Source organism: Panthera leo, chromosome A1 (genome assembly GCF_018350215.1).
Source record: "Panthera leo isolate Ple1 chromosome A1, P.leo_Ple1_pat1.1, whole genome shotgun sequence".
Taxonomy (NCBI): Eukaryota; Metazoa; Chordata; class Mammalia; order Carnivora; family Felidae; genus Panthera; species Panthera leo.
Window position 1 is genome coordinate 22,291,313 of NC_056679.1, and position 8,662 is coordinate 22,299,974.

Genomic DNA, 8,662 nt, shown 5'->3' on the forward strand with positions numbered 1-8,662 from the left:
CAAGTTCAAAGATGAAATCATTCAAAGTTTCAAGATAGATGGCAGGTGCATATGTATCATTAAAGCTGGGGCAGTGTCCATCTGAGGGCAGGACTCTGTGACAGTGCAGGTCTCCTAGCCCCACAAAGCCTGCCCCGATCTTTAAATTTCTAGATCCCATGTAATGATCTAATTGTAGCAAGCTATTACTCATTCTTGGGCATTTTTAAAATCTTTATTGAGTGACTTTATAGAGCAGCTTTTTAAAACCTAAGGAATTTCCATTCAAATCATGACATTTGAAAAAAATCAGCATTATTGAAGTACAATTTACATACATAAAATTCACTTGCCACAAACGAACAGCTTGATTATTTTTATTAAATGTATAGTGCACCCATCACCACAATCCAAGTTTAGAACACTCCATCACTCCGTAAACTTACCTCATGCCCGCTTGCATTTAATTCACATTCCCAGCCCAGCCCAGGTGACAACTGCTCATGTCATTTATGCAGCAACTCTAATGGACAAAATGCACCATGACAGTTCTGGTTCTGTTAGACACAAGGAAGAAATTCCAGGAACTTTGGCTGTTTGGAGTAAGGCTTCCCAAAACGTGGGAGGTGGCTGGAGAAGGACGTGGGCAAAGATTACCCCTATGGAAGTGCCTTTGTGTGGATTTAAAAAGTGTGCCTCTGTCAGACAGGCTGTATTTTCTTCTTCACTTCCTGTCACCAGCCCCACCTCCAGCTTGGGGCTCCTCTGCAGTCACAACCTGTAGAACTTTCCTAAGAACAGTGGTCTTAGGAAAGGGACTGGCAACGAGGGCTGGGAAGGGGAACTTAGGAGCACCACCCTCGACGAGCTTGGGCAACTTATTAAGTCCTCTTACTAACATCTGCACTGTGAGCATAGTAGGATTGACCTTACAGAGCTGGCATGGGGACAAAGGGTGGCATGAGGAATGGTGCATTTAAAGCCTCTAATGCACAGTGCTCCAAGATATTGGTGATGTTGTTGGCTGAAGAGTGTCATGAGTGCCATTGTTTTCAGCACTGTATCCAGGAGCAGCAACACTCCCTCTTTAAATGCTTAAATTATCAAATGTGTTTGGGCACCTGGGCGGCTCAGTCAGTTAAGCATCCAACTCTTGATTTCGGCACAGGTCATGATCTCAGGGTCATAAGATCGAGTTCCAAGTCAGGCTCCACACTGAGCTTAAAATTCTCTCTCTCCCACTCCTTCTGCTCATCTTCTGCTCGTTCTCGATGGACTACACTTCCAACTCTATTTAGAATTTTAGAACAAAAATCAACAGGTACATAAGATTTCATTTAAAATTTTCTCTCTAGGATGCTTTGCTGAAACACAGCTATTCTATGAGTCCAATATTCCTTCTTTCTTTACTTTCATTTAACCAAAGAGCTCTTTACATGCACATAGGTGTTTGCTAATTGCTAGTTTTTTTCACTCTAATTTATATGACTTAACTATCAGTGTCCCATTTATTAAACAAAGAGGATAGATTGCAGAGATCCTAAGGGTTTCTTCCAGTTCTAAAATGCAGTGATCAGTGGTTACCTCTGGGGAAAGAAGAAACACACGCAAAGAAAAGCCACTGTCTATTTAGGTAGAATTTCTTCTCATAGCATCTCTTAATTCCTTTTTTTTCTGACTACTTGTAATAAAATTGGTAGGTACTGTAACTGAACAAATCCCAGCTGTGACCTCTTAGCAGGAAAAAGCATCAAAATTTGGGTCCTTCTCTCTTCTAGTCTTTGAAAATTGATGGGAAGCAACCTCCCGGCTCTATTTGCCTTCTGGGTGTTATCATGGAGTGGGGCAGGTTTGCTGTGAGGCAAAGAAAGGAGGTGAGCAAGGAAAGTGTGAAGTCTGTATTGGGCATCATATGATGCCCCCACATGCATCCCAGAGGATGAAAGTGCTGTAACCATTCTTTATCCTTGACTCTGAATTATAATGGGATTCGAGTGAATTTAGTCTTTTCTGGTTAAAAAGTAATTAGTGACAGCTTTGCCCTTTTTATGAATGACACCCCTGCCTTTCTTTTTATCATGAGAAATGATTTTAAAAGATGACCTGTTTTTACAGATGTGAAAGGGACATTTAAAAGGATTTGAGTCCAGTTCTTTCTTTTTAAAATTTTCTATTATGGAATACATAAAAGCAGGGAGATCAACATGATAAGGCCCCATGTACCCATCACCTGTATTTAACAATGATCACGCCAGCCAATCTTGTTTCCTCTGCAGTATCCCCACTACTCACCACCCCCCATAGATTATTTTGCAATAAATCACTGACATCATGTCCTATCATTTGTAATGTTGTACTATATATCTCTGAAATTGAATACTTTTTTTTAAAAAAAAGTTTATTTTTGAGAGAGAGAGCACGAGCAGGGAGGGACAGAGAGAGAGGGAGAGGGAGAATCCCAAGGGGGCTCTGCACTGTCAGCACAGAGCCCGAAATAGGGCTTAAACTCATGAACTGTGAAATCATGACCTGAGTCAAAATGAAGAGTTGGATGCCCAACTGACTGAGTCACCCAGGCTCCCCAGAAATGTAAATACCTTTTAATAAAAATACAACCAGAATATATGATCACATCTCAAAAAAAGAAAGAAAATGATATGGGAATGCAAGCTGATGCAGTCACTCTGGAAAACAGTATGGAGGTTCCTCAAAAAAATAAAATAGAACTACCCTGTGACCGAACAATTGCACTACTAGGCATTTATCCAAGGGATACAAGTGTGCTGTTTCTAAGGGACACATGCACCCCCGTGTTTATAGCAGCACTATCAACAATAGCCAAAGTATGGAAAGAGTCCAAATGTCCATCGATGGATGAATGGATAAAGAAGATGTGGTATATATATACAATGGAGTATTACTCTACAATCAAAAAGAATGAAATCATGCCATTTGCAACTGCGTGGATGGAACTGGAGGGTATTATGCTAAATGAAATTAGTCAGTCATAGAAAGACAAAAATCATATGACTTCACTCATGTGAGGACTTTAAGAGACAAAACAGAGGAACATAAGGGAAGGGAAACAAAAGTAATATAAAAACAAGGAGGGGGACAAAACAGAAGAGACTCATAAATATGGAGAACAAACATAGGGTTACTGAAGAGGTTGGGGGAGGGGGGACGGGCTAAATGGGTAAGGGGGACTAAGGAGTCCACTCCTGAAATCATTGTTGCACTATATGTTAACTAATTTGGATGTAAATTTAAAAAAATAAAAAATAAAATAAAATAAAGAAAATGATAATTAATACCGTAATATCAGCAGATACTCAGCAGTCAAATGTTTTTCATCATCTAAGTTTTTTCACAGTTGGTTTAGGATTCAGATAAGGTCTATATATTGCAGTTTGTAAATTTGTCTCATAAGTCCCTAATCTAGTGGTTCTCAAAGTATGGTCCCCAGACCAGAAACATCAATATCACCTGGGATCTTCTTAGAAATGCAAATTCTCTGGCATTAGCCAAGGCTCCTTGAATCAGAAACCCTGGGGATGGGTCTCCACAAACTGCCTTCTGGGTGATTCTGATATACACTGAAGTTTGAGAAGCTCTGCCTTACTCTTTGGGTTCTCTCTCTCTCTGTAATATATTTGTTTAAGAAACTGATCACATGTCCTATACAGTTCCCCTTAGAGTGGATCTTGCCAATAACGTTCCTATAGTAATTTAACAATTCTTTTTTTTGTTTTAAATTTTTTTTTAACGTTTATTTATTTTTTGAGACAGAGAGAGACAGAGCATGAATGGGGGAGGGTCACAGAGAGAGGGAGACACAGAATCTGAAACAGGCTCCAGGCTCTGAGCTGTCAGCACAGAGCCCGACGCGGGGCTCGAATCCACGGACCGTGAGATCATGACCTGAGCCGAAGTCGGACGCTTAACTGACCGAGCCACCCAGGCGCCCCTACAATTCTTTTTTTGAGCAAAACAAATGTTACACATGCTTACTTCATATGAATCAATTTATTTAAGCATTGGAAAGTCAGCCTTATGAGCTACTATCAATTCACAGTACTGGTTACTGTTCTGTCAATTTGAAAGTGTGACTAAGAGAAACCAATGTGTGTTTTGGAACTATTTCTTTATTTTTGTTATTAAAGTCAGAAATATTCCATGTTTGGACTTGATGCCATGCCTGCTAAACCACATTACAGCCTTCTTAACACACTGTTAAAAAGCTGACACATCCAGTGGCATGATGGTAAGCCAGCAATTTGGGGGGACTCCCTTAGTTTATAGTATCTCTGTGGTGTAAACACTCCCCATGGCTGACTTCAGGCTACCAATGTGATGTCACTAAACTCTGACTTGGGAGTACACGGGCACAATCAGTGGTCATGAGCCAGTAGCAGGTGGCTCCAGCATATCACTGGCATGGCTCACTTAGAATCTGGTATTAACAGCTGCGATAACTTGAGTAGTATAGGCAAAACCCATTATTTTCTTTTGGATCTGTGAGTCTGAACTAAGGTGCATGCAATAGTTAATTTTATGTGTCAGTTTGATGGGGCCACAGTGCCCAGAGAGTTGGTCAAACATTATTCTAGATGTTCCAGTGAGGATGTTTTTTGGATGAGGTTAATATTTAAGTTGGTGGACTTTGAGTAAAGCAGACTGCCTTCCCCATTGAGTGGGCTTCATCCAATCATCTGAAGACCTTAATAGAATGAAGAATGACTTTCCACCAGGAAAAGGAAATTCTGCTGGCGGTCTGCCTTTGGACTCAAACTGCAACATCAACTCTTCCCTGGGTCTCCAGCCTGCCCATCTTCCTGCAAATTTTGGACTTAACAAGCTTCCACAATCATGTGAACCAATTCCTTAAAATAAATATCTCTCTCGGGAGGGAGGCAAACTATGAGAGACTCTTAAATACAGAGAACAAATTGAGGGTGGATAAGGAAGTGGGGGAGAGGGGAAAATGGGTGATGGGCATTGAGGAGGGCACTTGTTGGGATGCACTGGGTGTTGTATGTAACCGATGAACCACAAGAATCTACCCCAAAAACCAAGAGCACACATTACACACTGTATGTTAGCCAATTTGACAATAAATTATATTAAAAAAAATAAATGTCACATCCAGAAATGCCGAAAGAAAACAAAATCTCTCTCTCTTTCTCTCCCCACACCTATATGTGTGTGTGTTTGCACACACACACACACACACACACACTATTGGTTCTATTTATTTTCTGTAAAACTAAGTCACCATAAAACTTGAAAATTTTTTATATAAAAATGTCAGTCATAACACTAATTGTATAACCCCCTAATACACTGGGTTCTGCAGTTGGACAAGCACTAAAGTAAGGTTCCTTCTTTCGCAAGCATCTCCCTGGTTTTCTACAGCACTTAAAATTCCCATGTCACTCACATAAGGTAAGTCTTTGCTACTTCCTGTTAAAATACAGAGCAGGACAACAATCAGGCCAGTGTCAGCTATTAGTATTTTAATGGGCTGCATGTGCAGACTTTCTGTCCGGTCAGCCCTGAGAAATCTGTGTAGACAAGTTCTGGATGTGTTTTGGAGCCCTCCTGAGCAGCTAGGGATCCTCATGAAGCTCTCTAACTAGGTCATAGGTGGGTCTCCATTGACTAATTTATGTACGTAAGCATATCCCTTCTAGGGTGGATTTAGGATGGCTTACACACAAATATATAGTACAGCAATGTCAAAGGGGTAAAAAAATATGGCAAAAGGAAAATGATGGTAAGAGAATAGGTGGAGCCAGGCACAAGATGAATATGTAAATTACATTTCTTGAAATTCTGTGTGCTCATAGAGGTGAGCCATGCATTTGAATTAAAATATTTTAGCAGGACGTATAAAGCAGAGTAAAATAAGTCAAATAATATAGAAGATTTAAAAAAACACAATCCATTGCTTAGATAAGTCCAAGTACTTCTGTCATTGAGACTAGAGTGAGATTTCTTCAGTAGGTCTTTTAAAAGAGTTCACTGAATAATGTAAACACTAATGTCTTTGCAACATCTTTGGACTAAGTGAAGTGAAAAGCTTCAAAGGAACCCTTTTAATAATACTTTTTATTTAGCCAAGGACATTACATTAAAGCGCAATTCAATAGAGGCACTTATGCTGATAACCACAATGATGCATCCCAGGTGTGAAGTCACTGGTGCTCTGGTTTCATCTAGGGATAAGTTATAAATTATCTAGTTGTTCTCAGGTACCAGTCTGGCAGTCAGTGATGAAATTTCCATGGGCTCATGATGAAAATTAAAAACAGTGCAGTGAGTAGTGAATTTTCCATAGTACTAAATTACCATAAAATGTCAATTTAAGAAACTATCCTTTTGTTACACCCTTACTTGTAAAAGAAGTTAGCAATCTATGTCCATAACCATTATAAGATTAAAAAAATTTTTTTTAATGTTTATTTATTTTTTGAGACAGAGAGAGAGAGAGATAGAGTGTGAGCAGAGGAGGGGCAGAGAGAGGGAGACAGAATCCGAAGCAGGCTCCAGGCTACTAGCTGTCAGTACAGAACCCGATGCGGGGCTCGAACCCACAAGCCGCGAGACCATGACCCAAGCCAGTCAGACACCCGACTGACTGAGCGACCCAGGTGCCCCAAACCATTATAAGATTTTTTTAAACTGGTCTGTGACATATAAAAATCTGGGAAACCATTGTCCTAAAAGTATGGAAAGACACACAATCCTCTATGAATATTATTTTTCTCAACAAGGCTTTTGATATCTTTATAACTTGCAGCAATATGATAGAAATTATACACTCTGACAAATATCTGGAATGCAGCTCTCCAATGTTGCAAGTTTAATACAAAAAAACATATGTTTTAGAAATCAGTCAGTTTGGGACAAGAATTGATATACTATAATAAAAATTTAAGAACCAGGCAAGAACCATGCATAAATGGAAGCCACCCCGCTGTCCCTCTGAGTTGAGCCAACGGAGGGCAGGGCTAAGAGTGTCCTCAGGAAGTTATTCTTGGATGACTCACTAACTTACAGACAAATGCACGAGAGAAATTCCCAAGTTTTACACCACTGAGCACCACCACAATAATTCCAGCCCAGGAGCACTGGAAAGTGGACATAACCAAGTGCTCATGTGGGCCATTAAACAACAATAACCAAAAACTCAAACAAAAACTACACAGTAATAATACCTACAGAATGGTTAGCTTCGAGTAATTGAACTTTTTGGATTTTTTGAAAGATTAACAACGGCATATTGGTAATGGATGACATCATCTGGTAAAGGGGATTTGTAGCCATATATAAATAGTTAATATTTTTTTGAGTACTGTTTTAAGCATTTTACATGTAAATACATTCAATCCTCACAGCGACCTTATGAGATACATATTATTATTATCATTATTATTATATCCCATTTCTACAGATGAACAAACTGAGGCTGAGGGCTGTTAAATAAATGTCATCCAACTACTAAGAGGTAGAACAAAGCTTCAAACCCTAGTGGAGCAACCCCAGAGACCACACTAACAGAAAGATGCTTCACTGACTCCTTACCTAACCATAAGCCTGGAAGAAGTTGGGAGATAGTTGCCAGGAATGGTGCCCTAATCTTAGACTAGTTAATTTGTGACCATTCTGTCTGCAAGTAACCAGATCCCAAGGACAATTTTCTTGGAAGGCCACTTTTTAGGCTGTAATAATAAAGTCATATCATCTTCAGATAAGAGGATGCTTCTTGTTCTATTCTCAAATCCTTGGCCTCCAGCTTATCCAGGAATGGCATCAAATTGTTCCAATATAAGTTAAAAGCAAGGGGGATGGTGAGTGGAATGTGACTCTGATGCTCAGAACATATCCTCTTTCTATACACAGAATTGTATTGGATTGGCCAGGTCACTCCTGAATCCCTGGGTCATGGAAGGTACTAGGGAGCAACCTCAGCATGAACATAAATGTCTATGGTGTCTCTCTTAAATTCTGGTGGCTTGGCCCACATCAAATTCTATTCCACTTAGTCAAAGACCTAAGGAAGATAAAAATCAACTTCAAACTGTCTTTTAATAGGCCTGCTGACTTCTTTCTAAGAAAAGAGAATTTAGGATGGTTGATAGTAGATTAGGAATGCCTAAAGCTGGCCTTCTGGATTGGAGGTAGAACCAGCAGTCAGATCATGTTCCCCTGAGCTTGGGGTCTTTCTGTTGTGCTTTCATCCTAGAAAACCTTCAATCTCTCACAATGACCTCCAACTTCACTTTGTGTCACTTTTCATGTTACGCTGTCACCATGGCAACACTCCATGCCTTTTGGGTCTCTGGCCTGAGGTAACATGGGCTCTCTCTAGCAGGTGAGTCAATAGAAGTTCAAAGTATTTACAAATTAGGAAATCACAGGTGGCCAGAGCTGATAAGGGTCCAGTGTTTGAGACTATTCTCACCAATTTCCCTGAGCCCAAATATTGCATTTCTATTTCCAACCTTCTGGGCAGAGCTTAATCTCTTGGTTTGGGGCCACTCAGGAAATCTGTTCTCCTACTTCAGATACTTCTTTTTCAACTCAAAGTCTTCTATGCTTTTCTAGTCCTTTCTTCTTTCTAACCTGCAGTCTGGATTCTTTGTTCTTTTTGTTCTGCAAATCTTTTAAAGTCCCTGAG

At 39.9% G+C, this 8,662-nt stretch overlaps 1 long non-coding RNA gene across 1 annotated transcript; it reads left to right on the top strand.

Moving 5' to 3' along the window:
- The first annotated feature begins 4,389 nt into the window (after positions 1–4,389).
- On the top strand, positions 4,390–7,736 carry LOC122205899. The gene is made up of 2 exons (XR_006196298.1): positions 4,390–4,850; positions 7,436–7,736. It is a non-coding gene; the product is annotated as an uncharacterized LOC122205899 (long non-coding RNA).
- Positions 7,737–8,662: the final 926 nt, after the last annotated feature.